This window comes from Dipteris shenzhenensis, chromosome 8 (assembly GCF_047967505.1).
Source record: "Dipteris shenzhenensis isolate YYH24624 ecotype China chromosome 8, Dip_SZ_1.0, whole genome shotgun sequence".
In the NCBI taxonomy this organism is placed as follows: domain Eukaryota; kingdom Viridiplantae; phylum Streptophyta; class Polypodiopsida; order Gleicheniales; family Dipteridaceae; genus Dipteris; species Dipteris shenzhenensis.
The window spans coordinates 22,520,118-22,532,230 of NC_141603.1; positions in this window are offsets into that span (position 1 = coordinate 22,520,118).

A 12,113-nucleotide genomic window follows, 5' to 3' on the forward strand; every position below is an offset into this window, starting at 1 on the left:
TTGTCCAACCTTAAAGAAAAGGAAGCTCATATCACCTTTGGTCAATTACTTGCTTTGTCTCCAAAACTACGGAAGGAATGGGGAAAGCTAGCAAGCACAAGAGTGTCAAAGAAGAAAAAGAAGAAAAGTGCCATTCTTGTTGTTCAAAAGATAGATATAAATGTTGGTGATGATGTACCTGTGGTTGATGTGATCATTGATGGTCAAGTGATTCCTAATGTTTACATTGATGGAGGTGCATCGATTAATGTCATGAGTGAGAAGACCATGATATATGTTCATTCTCCTTATCGCATCAAATTGGCTGACAAGACTAGGGTAAAGTCCTTGGGAGTTGTAAAGAATCTAGAAGTGGATGTATGTGAAATTTCTGTGCCGACTACTTTTTAGGTGATCCCTACCAACACAGATGCACGTGCATATCCATTGATTTTGGGAAGGCCTTGGCTATGCAAGTGAAGGCTGTTCAAAAGTGGGATACTAGAGAATTGATTTTGCAGGGAAATGATAAGAAGGTGCACTACAACATTAGAAGCCATAAAAAGGAAGTTGTCAAGGAGGAGTCTTCAACATCAGAGAGTTCGAGCTCTGACTTAATGGATGAGGAAAGAGAGCCAGGGTGCAGCTCCGAGGAGACCAGCTCAGAGGGTGAGGTGGAAGGAGTGGCCTTTGGTCTTTTTCTTGATGCTAATCGGGATGATGAGTCAGGAGGGAATAAGGTGGTGGTACAAGAAGATCCTGTAGAGACACTTCATGTGGAGGATGTGGAGCACACTAAACGACGCCAACGCAATGAAGAGCTTCTTGGTGATTCTCTATCAGGTAGTGAGAAGCTCCAGTACTTGGATATGCTAGATGATTTTCCATATCTCTTTGCAACAAGTTATTCATAGGTTCAACCAGTCTCTCTTGTGGAGCACAAGATTGAGTTGAAGCCAGAAAGCAAGCCAGTTGTGCAATGCTTAAGGCGATTGGGGGCGATCCAAGCTGAGGCACTAAAGAAAGAGGTAACACAACTACTTGAGGCAAGATTCATCTTTCCTGTTGATGATTCAGAATGGATATCTCCTGTAGTTGTCACACTAAAGAAAGGAAATAAGTGGCAGGTTTGTGTGGACTTTCATCCTTTGAATGCATGCACTAAGAGGGATCATTTTCCTTTGCCATTCCAAGATGAAATACTAGACCAAGTAGCAGGGCAAGAGATGTATTCTGTATGTGATGAGTATTCTGGGTACTTTCAAATTCGCATTCGGGGAGGAAGATCAAAAGAAGACATCATTTGTCACACCTTGGAGAGTTTTTGCTTATAGAGTCATGCCTTTTGGGTTGATCAATGCACCAGCTACATTTCAAAGGTTCATGTGTCAAGTCCTTGAGCCTTACTTGGGAAAGTTCATAAGGGTGTTTTTGTATGATTTTTGCATTTATTCTCAGCGCATAGATCACATGGAGAAGTTAAAGATGGCCTTAGCTAGGATTGATGAAGAAGAAGAGTGTATAAATCCTAGCAAGTGTCATTTGGCTAAAACAAAAGTAGTCTTGTTGGGGCATATTGTGTCTGAGGAAGGCTTGCAAATGGATCTTGACAAGGTTCAAGCAATCATGGCATTGCCAAGTCCTGAGAGTGTCACTGGTGTTCATAAAGTTCTAGGAAAGAGCAAGTATTATCAACGCTTTTGTGATGATCTCACAGAGATAGTGCATCCCATGAACTTGTTGACAAGAAAAGGAGTTCCTTTCCAATGGGGTATGGAGCAACAGGAGTCTTTTCAACAACTTAAGGAGACCATGAGTAAGGGCCAATATTGAAGCCCTCTGATTGGTCTCAAGACTTTTATGTAAATCCAAGTGTATCTTTGCATTCAGTTGGTGTTCTATTGCTAGAATGCAACCCATCTATTATGCCAGTCGATAGCTTATAGAGGTGGAAACAAGGTATGAAGAAATGGAGCAACAAGCTCTCTCTCTTTGGTGTTTTCAGTCAAAAAGTTTCGCTCCTATTTATTACATCGATCATTTTTCTTCCGTACCTCTCAGTTTGTATTAGCATATCTAGTTCGCAAGCCTAATCCTGGGGGGAGATTTGCAAAATGGTTGTCAGAGCTTCAAGAGTTCTCTTTCTCTTTTGTCACTCACTAAAAATACCACTAGGTCCACTATGGCAGATTTGCACACAGAACGGCAGGATCTAAGAGAAGAAAAGAAATATAAGGAGGACATTAGTGATTAAAGGAAGACAGCACCAATAGCTTTTGTCTTGTATTTTAATGGGGCTTTTAGTCCTTCATGCCAACAAGGAGCCGAGGGGATAGTCTTGATGAATTCTAAAGGTCAAGAGGTGTGGGCAAGAGGACAAGAGCTTCTAGGTATCACAACTAACAATGCGGCTGAGTATAATGCTTTGATTCTTGGTTTGGAGGGTTGTCTTCAAAGTCAAGTTAAAGAATTGGAAATAAGAGGATATTCTCAACTTATTATAAAGCAAATGCAAGGGCATTACAAGACAAGAAGTCCTCATTTGAAGGAGCTTAATCAAAAGGCTATGGCACTACGTAGTCAGTTTGATTTTTGCAAGTTTGTTCATATAAACAAAAAAGAAAATCAAAGGGCAGATGAGTTAGCTACTCAAGCCATTATAGTACAAGACCAGGGGGCAGTTTCTTTGGTAGAAACTGGATGGCCAGAACTGCAAGATGTTCAGCAATATGTGAAAGAAGGCATGTTTCGTCGAGGGTTAACTCCGCAACAGAAGCAGAGATTGGTTACTTTTGGCCACGCCTCCATAAGGATGTATATGAATGTCACTAATGGAACCTATCAGCTTGAGGATGTTGATGGCATGGTGATACCCGGACGCACCAATGAGTATCGCCTTAAATTCTTCTATGCTCGATCACCTTGAGGGCTAGCAGACCCTCTTTGTCTCACTAGAGAGGATCTGTTGGGGGGGGGAAAGATGTGATGCCAAAAATTGATATTTTTTAATTTGGCATTGGTATTGTTTTCTTCTATGTTTGATAAGAGTTTGAGTATCAAGTGATAGCCTAGCGACTCTCACTTATTTCTATTTTCTAAGATATTGTATGAGATTGAGAGGATGAGTGGAATGGATCATTGTAAATACCATGTGTATGAATGATAAATACCTTGGTATGGGGTGAGCATTATTTGTGTATGGGATATTATGGGGTTTTAGAAAATAGGAAGAGTGAGTCATATAAAGAGGTGGGCTCATGTCCATGTCTTCCAATAATATAAGAGCTCTATAAGAGAGGCCACATGCCAAGCGTGTGGAAGGCATGTGGAGGAGTGTGGAGTCAAGAGGAATCCTTCTAGAATTCCTATGTGGAATAAGGAGGATATGGACATATGGAAAAGAGAGGGTCCCTATGGGCTCCATGTGGAGAGACTCTTGACTTTCTCAATATTTTAAGAGTCTTGAGCACATGGCAAGAGTAGAAAAAAAGGACATGGATGGTGACATATAGGCTTATGTGATTAATGGGGAAAGGAATCTACAGGCAGCAATTGTAAATGGGTGAAGGAGGGTGATAAAATCTCTATAAAAGGAGCCCTCCTTTCCCTTTTTCATTATCTCTTCCACCATTAGGCCTCATGTTGATGTAGCTCTAGTCTCCTCAAGCCTCTTCCATGAGCCTTATCTCCCTCTTGTAGATATTCTCTTATGTAGACTCTTGAGTCCATCTCTCTCTAGTTCATTCTCTCTCTATGAGTAGTCTTGGAGTTTCTGCTCCCTCTTGTATGTATGAAACCTCTTCTTCTCCCTTGTGTTTGTAGTATTTTGAGTTGCATTGGAGTGGAGTCTCACTCTATTGGTAATGAAGGTCACTTTAGGTTCTCTCTCTTGAGTGTCTCTTTCCTTTTTCCATTGTTTTCTCTTCCAAAGTGCTCAAAAGTGTTTTCTATTCAGCCACTCATTGCGCATACATGTTTTATCTATTTCCCAAGCCACAAAGCAAGTTCTTCGTTCCCTCTTAGGCGACCTCTATGGGACTTGGATCGTTGATGAAGTCTAAGCATGGAGGTAGTATTCTCCTGAGTCGGCACCAGTAGAAGGAGTAGGTGTCTTTCATGATAGTTTGACCCCCTGTTAGTATTTTGCTCATAACTTTTTGCTCAATGGTCTGATTTGGACGAAACTTATATCAGTGCGAAGCTCTCTTCAAGGAGCATCCTGTTGTGTCTTCAGTTATTATATTAGATGTCAAACCAAAAATCTATGACTTTTTGTGTGTGACTATTTCTTTTTTAGATAGTTTTTACCCCCATCCTGTGAAGAGAGTGGGAGAGAAGTAAGGAGTCTCACTTGCAACTTTCTCACATACACAATGGGGGAATACACACAAAGGTGAAGGCTGAAAATAGTTTTCCTCTTCTTAGTTGTGAAAGCCAAAAGAACTCTCTCTAAGTACAAAAGGAATAGGTGAACCCTATATGTGGGTCTCAAACCAAACTCAGCTAACCTAGGTGGCATACTAACTGAGCCACTAACTAGAGTACATAAAGATAGCTATCATCCAGCTATTATTCATGGGCGGTGAACCAACCGCATCTGCGGCTAACAAGTCAGTGACATAAATGCACAATGGTCACTCTGGCATATCACGAGTGGAGCTCGATATCTCAACACTCCCCCTCGAGCTCAATCCCAATTCCTGCACACCAAGCAGGTCTCTAAACTTGCGCAACTTCTCTGTGCCCAATGCCTTTGTGAATATGTCAGCTACTTGATCCTTTGTGCTGACATAAACTAGATCAATAAAACCTACTAGAACCTTCTCCCGCACATAGTGATAATGCACCTCAATGTGCTTTGTTCTAGCATGATAGACTGGGTTATTTGCCAAGTGTATTGCCAAGTGTATACTGCTCATGTTGTCACAATAAATGACAACTGGCCCATCTGTAGACTGATGCATATCATAAAGTAGCTTACGCAACCAAGCTACCTTACATGCAGCCATTGCTGCACCCCTGTACTCAGCCTCTGTGCTCGACAAGGCAACTGTAGGCTGTTTCTTGCTACTCCAAGTGACTGCAGCACTCCCAAAAGAGAACACATATCCACTGGTAGATCGTCTATTAGAAATAATACCAGCCCAATCAGCATCAGTATATCCATGCAATTGTATCTGAACTCCAGTCTCATAAAATAGTCTATACTGCAATGTGGACTTCACATACCTCAGTATACGTCTAGCCACATCCAAATGCGGTTTCCTTGGAGCCTACATAAACTAACTTACCAAAAAGACCAGATGATGGAGGAGCTGAAAAGGGAGAATGTAGAAACCAGAAAGGTGATGCGAGACCTATGAGAGAGCTTCAAGGCTAGGAAGGATGGGGCAAAGAGCAGCCACGGTGGCGAAGATAAAAACAATGGTTAGGGTTAGGGTTAGTTAAAAGTGCCACATCACCAAGTGCCACCTAAGCACAGAGGTCCTTACTAAGCACAGTGTGTAAGCAGCATGTGACTCCATATGCCACATCATCAAAAGGCCTCTTCTTCACAAAAACTTCGACAAGCCATAACTTCCAATCCAAAAAGAATTTTCACGCATTCCAAAAAGGAAAAGTGATTGTCTTTTGTAGCTCTAGGTGCTTGTTAAGTTAGAGCCACTGTATGCAATTAGACACTGCCATTGAAGCAAAATGAAGCTCATGGTAAGACCTTTGCAACTTATGGAAAAGCAACGCATGTATGCACAAAGCATGCCAAAAGCACAAGTGCATGAGATGACCATAGCAGAAAACATGGCATCCACACATAAATCATTAAGGCACATGGAAGAACAAAGCATCATGCATCAAGCTACATCAAGCAAAGAAGACAATGCCATCGACAACATGTATTGAGAAGCAACAACCTTGCCACTTTTAGCCCACACATTTGTAAATCAGACCTGACTACCTGAGAGTAGCTATGAAAGCACCAGGGGAGGTATTAACATGTAAAAGCCACACTTTACCACCTTATGTAGCAAGGTATGCATTAATGGAGGCATGGAATATAAACTCACATCTGACCACCTTTGCGGTAGCCAAAGAATCATGGCACCAAGGGGAGATGTTGAGATATGTTCCCATGTGCACATGAATTAGAGGCAAATGTATGTGATAAGGAATGTATTAAAGTAGCCACCCTAGGATGTGGACTACATGATGTGAGGATATGGATCAAGGATATCCACAAGGAGAGATGTGGATTAGAGGATCCCATAGATGTTGACTATTCAAAGGGCACTCTCTATATAAGAGGCCTATCATGTATTGTTGAGTACACACACATTTGGAATAGATTGAGTATTGCCTACCATGTGTCTCTCTCATGGAGTTTCTTCTATGGTTTGATCCTCCGTGATCTTTATGCTCATTGAGTGATAGATTAGGCTAAGTATGATCCACACTTTATCATAGCACTATGCAACAAATTTTAGGATAGCACGGTAGTAGTGTAGGGATAACACGGTAGTAGTGTGGATAAGTTATTGCTAGTGTGGTGGTTGGTTTGCACGAGGATATTAACAGCCACTAGAGTGGTGGTTTGCTTCTATTATTACAAAATGAATGGATTTGTAGGATGTGTAGATTCGTTATGGGAAATTAGTGCGGTGGTTGTTGGGATATACTAAAAACAAGCATGGGATTTACCATTTGGGATTTACAAAAACAATTTAATAAAACTAGCACAGTGGTTGTTTGGGATATACTAAAAAGAATCATACTCTCAAATACAAATTCTATTTCGTAGGACAAGTGGACATATTGTTTCCTTGCAATGAGACTACATACATTTTCTTAGTACTATCTCATTCGTCCTCATCCATCGCTCCAAGACACCCCAAGATGTGCTCATGCATGTCTAAATCTAATTTGAAGACACTCTTGCCCTTCTTTTATTATGGCATAGGTTGCATCTGGAACTTAATAGCTCTTACTAGATGAGAGTACACACGTGTTTGTGGACTTTTATGTAGCAGTTTGTAATTGCGACCTCTCTTGGATGTTTTTAAATACCAAAAAGTTTCGACTACTACATCCCACTTCTTGTAGGTTGTTCCCCAATTGTCCTTAGATGTTTCCTCAACCTTGTGCTTAGGTTTTGTGCACTCCAAAAGAAAGTATGGCTCATCTTCCTCATTCTCCCCAAAATCTGTGACAACTATAAAGTTATCCCCCTCTTCTAAACAGTTTGCATTGAGGTCATCGAAACTCTCCCCAAATTGTGGCGAATCATTTATCTCTCCATTGTTTATCACTCCATCTAAACATAGAGGGAAAACATGAACTCACTCCCATGTCTTCACAGTTGCAATGTTCTCACAATCGTCATGATCCCCTATGATGCATGCACCGCAAAAACAAGAAAGTTTTCTTGTTTTAATCAGTTGGTTGTTTGAAAGCCCCATATGCTGTGTAGACCATGAACTCCTTTAATTTTCTCGCAATCGTGTCGGCTTCTCCTTTGCACTTCATCCACTTTCACTTCATGGAACACTCTATGTACTATAGTATTCTTAAGGCTTTGTTTAGTGTATGTTGAATGCGCACCTGTGGAGAGGTTGGTTATAAGCCATGTTACAGCATCATGGGCATCATTGAGTTTTTCTTGAGGGCATGCTAATTGGGTTTTAAATAGAGCTTGCTTAATAACAGCACCGCATCCATCATGTTCACCCTTGCCATGGCTAGACCCAAAGAAATTCCACATCATATCTAGACCGGATAGGGATTTGAACCTTGAGATGAAGTAGAATCTACAGGCTAATTTAAATTGAGAGGCAACACCATTTGACCACACCCAATGTTGTTTTATATTTTCTGCATGGGGATTTGTGTTTTTCAGCCATTGCCAATGCAGTAGAAAAGCATGCTGCACAAATAAAGTGTCATGTTCTCTATCATTTGAAATGTAGAAACGGTATGTTCATTGCACTGACCTAGACTCCTATGAGTTAGCAAGCAGATTGGCATCAGGCATGGAAGAATCAAGCAAATGATTGTACGTGATATACACAAGAATTTTATCTACTTGTTGTACCAGTGAGCACTTTGTATCTCATCTTGTTATTGAAAAGAATAATTTTTTGCAAACTCTATGACAGATATAATAGTGTCAGGGGAAAAATTAGCAAGGCACGTCTTGAACTGCTTATCCTACCAGTTGGCCGTGAAATTGTGAAGCACATATTTTGGGATGGATTGAACCACGTGACCTACAAGCTCCCTTGGCTGAGTGCTCTTATATGATAGTAGTCATCTCTTTTTATCAGATCCTTCAACATTGACATTTTCAAATCTCCTCCATTTTGGAGCAACATGGTTGTCTTCCCTCATTTCATTTGGACAGACATTGAATGTCTTCTTATTCAGCTTTAAACTTCAATGCTTGCATGTGCTACAAATGCATTCAATCATGTGCCACTCATGGTCTCCCTTTGGACAAACCACTGGCTCGCACAAAGACCTTAGGCTACAAAACATGCCCTCCCTTACAACACACGATGAGAATCCAAGTGGCCTACAGACTACGCATTCATCAGGGAGACATGGGCATCGATCCCCATGGAGCAATGCTCCAACACAACTAGATCTCAAGTCATTCATAGCTTGCTGGGCCAGGTCAAAGTCTATGTGTGTTTTGCAACAACAAACATTCATGTCTTTGAGTTTCCTAACGTACCAGCACTTACAATGCTCAAGCTCCTCTACCCAATCGAAATGGTCAGATTCTGATCCATAAACTTGAGATACAACTCCGTCTTCTGACCCAACATATGATAACAATAGAACAATGAGCCCGCTTTTTGCTACTACTAAAAGAAGTCAAAACACAGTCTAGTTAAAGTATATAATGAAGCAAAACAATTTTCAACCACCGCACTAGTTTAGGATAGTCACTTTCAATCACCAGGCTGGTTTAGGACACATTTAGGACACTCACAATTTCAACCACCAGGATGGTTTAGGACACTGTCACAATTTCAACCACTGGAATGGTTTAGCCTGACTGTCTCAACTTCACATATAAGACAATAACAAGTATATTGCTTTTCATTTCTAAATTTCACAATTTAACAGTGGTATATCCTCTCCACCTACGTCTCCCTCTCCTCATCCCTCTCCATCTCCATCAACCAGCCTTCTCCATCCCTCACCATCAAGCAGCCCTCTCCTTCCCTCAAGCTCCCTCTCCATCAATCTCTCCCTCTCCATCAGGCAACCCTCTCATCTCCATCACGCAGCCCTCTCTCCTTCCTCTCCATCTCTACCATCTCTATCTCTCTCCTTCTCCATCTCCCTCTCTCTCATCTATCTTTCTCTCTATCTCTCACCCTCTCCACCAAGCATAACTTATCCTACATTATCTCAGTGTAACAAGTAGTCAGTGATCATAGGCTATGCTTCTAGTCAATGGTGATGCAATCCAAAGAAATACCCTCTAGATGGCAAGGATACTCGAGGGTAAATGTGTGTGTGTGTGTGTGTGTGTGTGTGTGTTTCAACTTAACATATGAAATTCATTAAACCAAAATTTGAAATTTAAATTAGATCTTAAATTTTGAAGCTAGAGTTTAAATTTTGAATTTTACAACTATAATTCAAATTTTCAAAGACTAACTTCATAGTTGTTTTCAATATTTAAAAGAGTTTCAAATATAGACAAAAGTGTGTGTACATGTGTGTGTGCATGTGCGCATGCTTGCCATCAAATTTATTAGTCCCATCAAAATAGAACCACATAGTTAATTCCATCATTAGGCTGAAGTGAATTAAAATTTAATAAATATTTCTAAAGAAGCCATAAATATAACCTTAGAAGGATGAAATAGAAGCCAAGCTTTTACATTCATAGATTCGACTGAAATGGTATTCAATAAGGCAATAATTTCATGCAAAACCTTAGATGTGGGATAACATACTAGTCCATCATAACCAAAATTTGAATACAAAGTTCAAATGATGAATCCTTCTGAAAATTCGAGATTCGAGGTCAAGGTCAACTTACCTACCTCCATCCAAGAGAAACTACATGTGAGAACATCATAGCTTCAAATGGGTAGACAGGTAATGCATGTTTACCCCGGCTTGTTATCGATTTTACCAAAGAACCAAATCCCATCGAGATCCAGAAAAGTAAATAGTGGAGTACTATATCCCTGAGAGGGTGGAGCATTTCTTTTTAGTCAAACCCAAAAAAAAAAATGGCAATGCATAAACTAAGCTACGGGTGAGTCGGAGGATTATTAAGTGCGGTCATTGGAATGTTCTGGTATAGTTGAAAGGTTACATAGTTATAGAAATATCTAAGGAATGTACATCATTACCAATACAAAGTATAATCTACTAGAATTATTTTTCAATTGAATAAGTCCATTAAAATTAACATTTACTTTTGGAGAAATTTGTAGTGAAATTATATAACCAATGTGAAAAGACCCCCGACAATACTAAGGGGTATGCTTATCATTAATCAAGGGTCGCAAAAAGTCAATGTAGGTAAAAGACAATTTACACGTAAAAGGTTATAACCATAACAACTTAGTAATCTTATCACAAATGTACAAATAATTACTAAGACTAAACTAACTCAATGTGTATATCAAACAAGGAACCCCATCATAAACACCTAGCAATATTTTCATAAGTGTATCATTGAGGTAATCATTACTTGGAAAGGAAGTCCTAGTACTATACTATATTGAAACTGGAAGAGGAGTTGAACATGTTGTTTCCTTCTGTGCTTTTGTTCATAGCATGCCATCATGTGCTCTTCTTGTGCCTTGGAGTATTCCTTGAAAGATTTGCTCAAATGGCACATGGAATTTTCATGGTTCTCATGCTCATTTTTGTTTGTCATTCCCCACTGTGTACTCTTCCTGTGCTTTTGAGTATTACTTGGAAGTTTTCTCAAATGGCACATTGAACTTGTATATTGTTTGTGTGCACTTTTTGGGGTCGTTGCTTGCCATGTACTCTTCATGTGCATATAAGAAATGAGTTGGGGTTTCAAGGAAGCTAGCTCTAGTTTTAGATTTCTGCTGATTCCTTAAAAGATGCTTCTTGTGCTGTCTTTGTAGTAATCTAGTATAAATGATACTCCCCATCCACATGGAGCTAGTTGGTGGAGCTCGAGCAATTATTGAGCTTATCCTTAAAATTGATCACTTGGCGTGGATTCAAGTGGTAAGGAAACTTGTTGGCCACCATGTGCAAGCCCATTGCTAGATAAGTGGTACCACCTTTGGGTCCTGTAATGCCTGGTATGCTTCTACATTGTGATAGAAGAGCTTGTAATCCTTGGCGTTGCATTTGAATTGTGAGTGGATAACTACTCCCTGGATTCTTTCCAGCCATTTTGGTCCCAGTGGAAAGAACTGCGTAACGTTTATGGCATGTTTGGAATAGTTTTGAATCTCCTCTGTATCAGTTTTTCTCCTCTTCGTTATTGTCCAGGTGGTGGACTATTGGGTAGGCGGCTCAGGATCATTATAGCCTGATGTGCTGAGGGATCTCGTTCCATTTGAGAGGCAAGTCTGATGTACATCTTTTATAGGCTCATGCTTGTGTTGTTAAGAAAATCTTTATTTTGATTGTGACTTTTCTAACTGATTTGTGTGTTGATTAATGTGGTGGTTTTCCCTTCTAGTTCACTCCATCATCATAAGGTTTTTTGTCATGTGTTGTTATGTGTTGTTATGTACTGAAAGATTTGCTAAAATGGCACATGGGAATTGTGAAGTGCATGTGGGCTCATTTGTACATTTGTATTAAGAACCTAAAATTTGGTTTATGCTTTATAGGGAGAGGGGTGAGAAGAAAAGATTATCTCCATACTAGTTAAAATAACATTTTGTGCTTCTTTATTTAGTAGAGTTGCAATTTTTTCAAATTGATTTCATATTTGCGTGTTGGTTAATGTAACACTCATATGTCGAGGAGGGGGGGAGCGCTAGCAAGCAAAAAGAGAGGATTTTTTCAGTGGTATGTCAGTGAGGGTGTCTGAAACTCCAATTACATATTCACATCATAACTGCTATGTTTTCATCATGTGCTTTGAAATATTCTTCATCCAAGGGTTTGCTCGA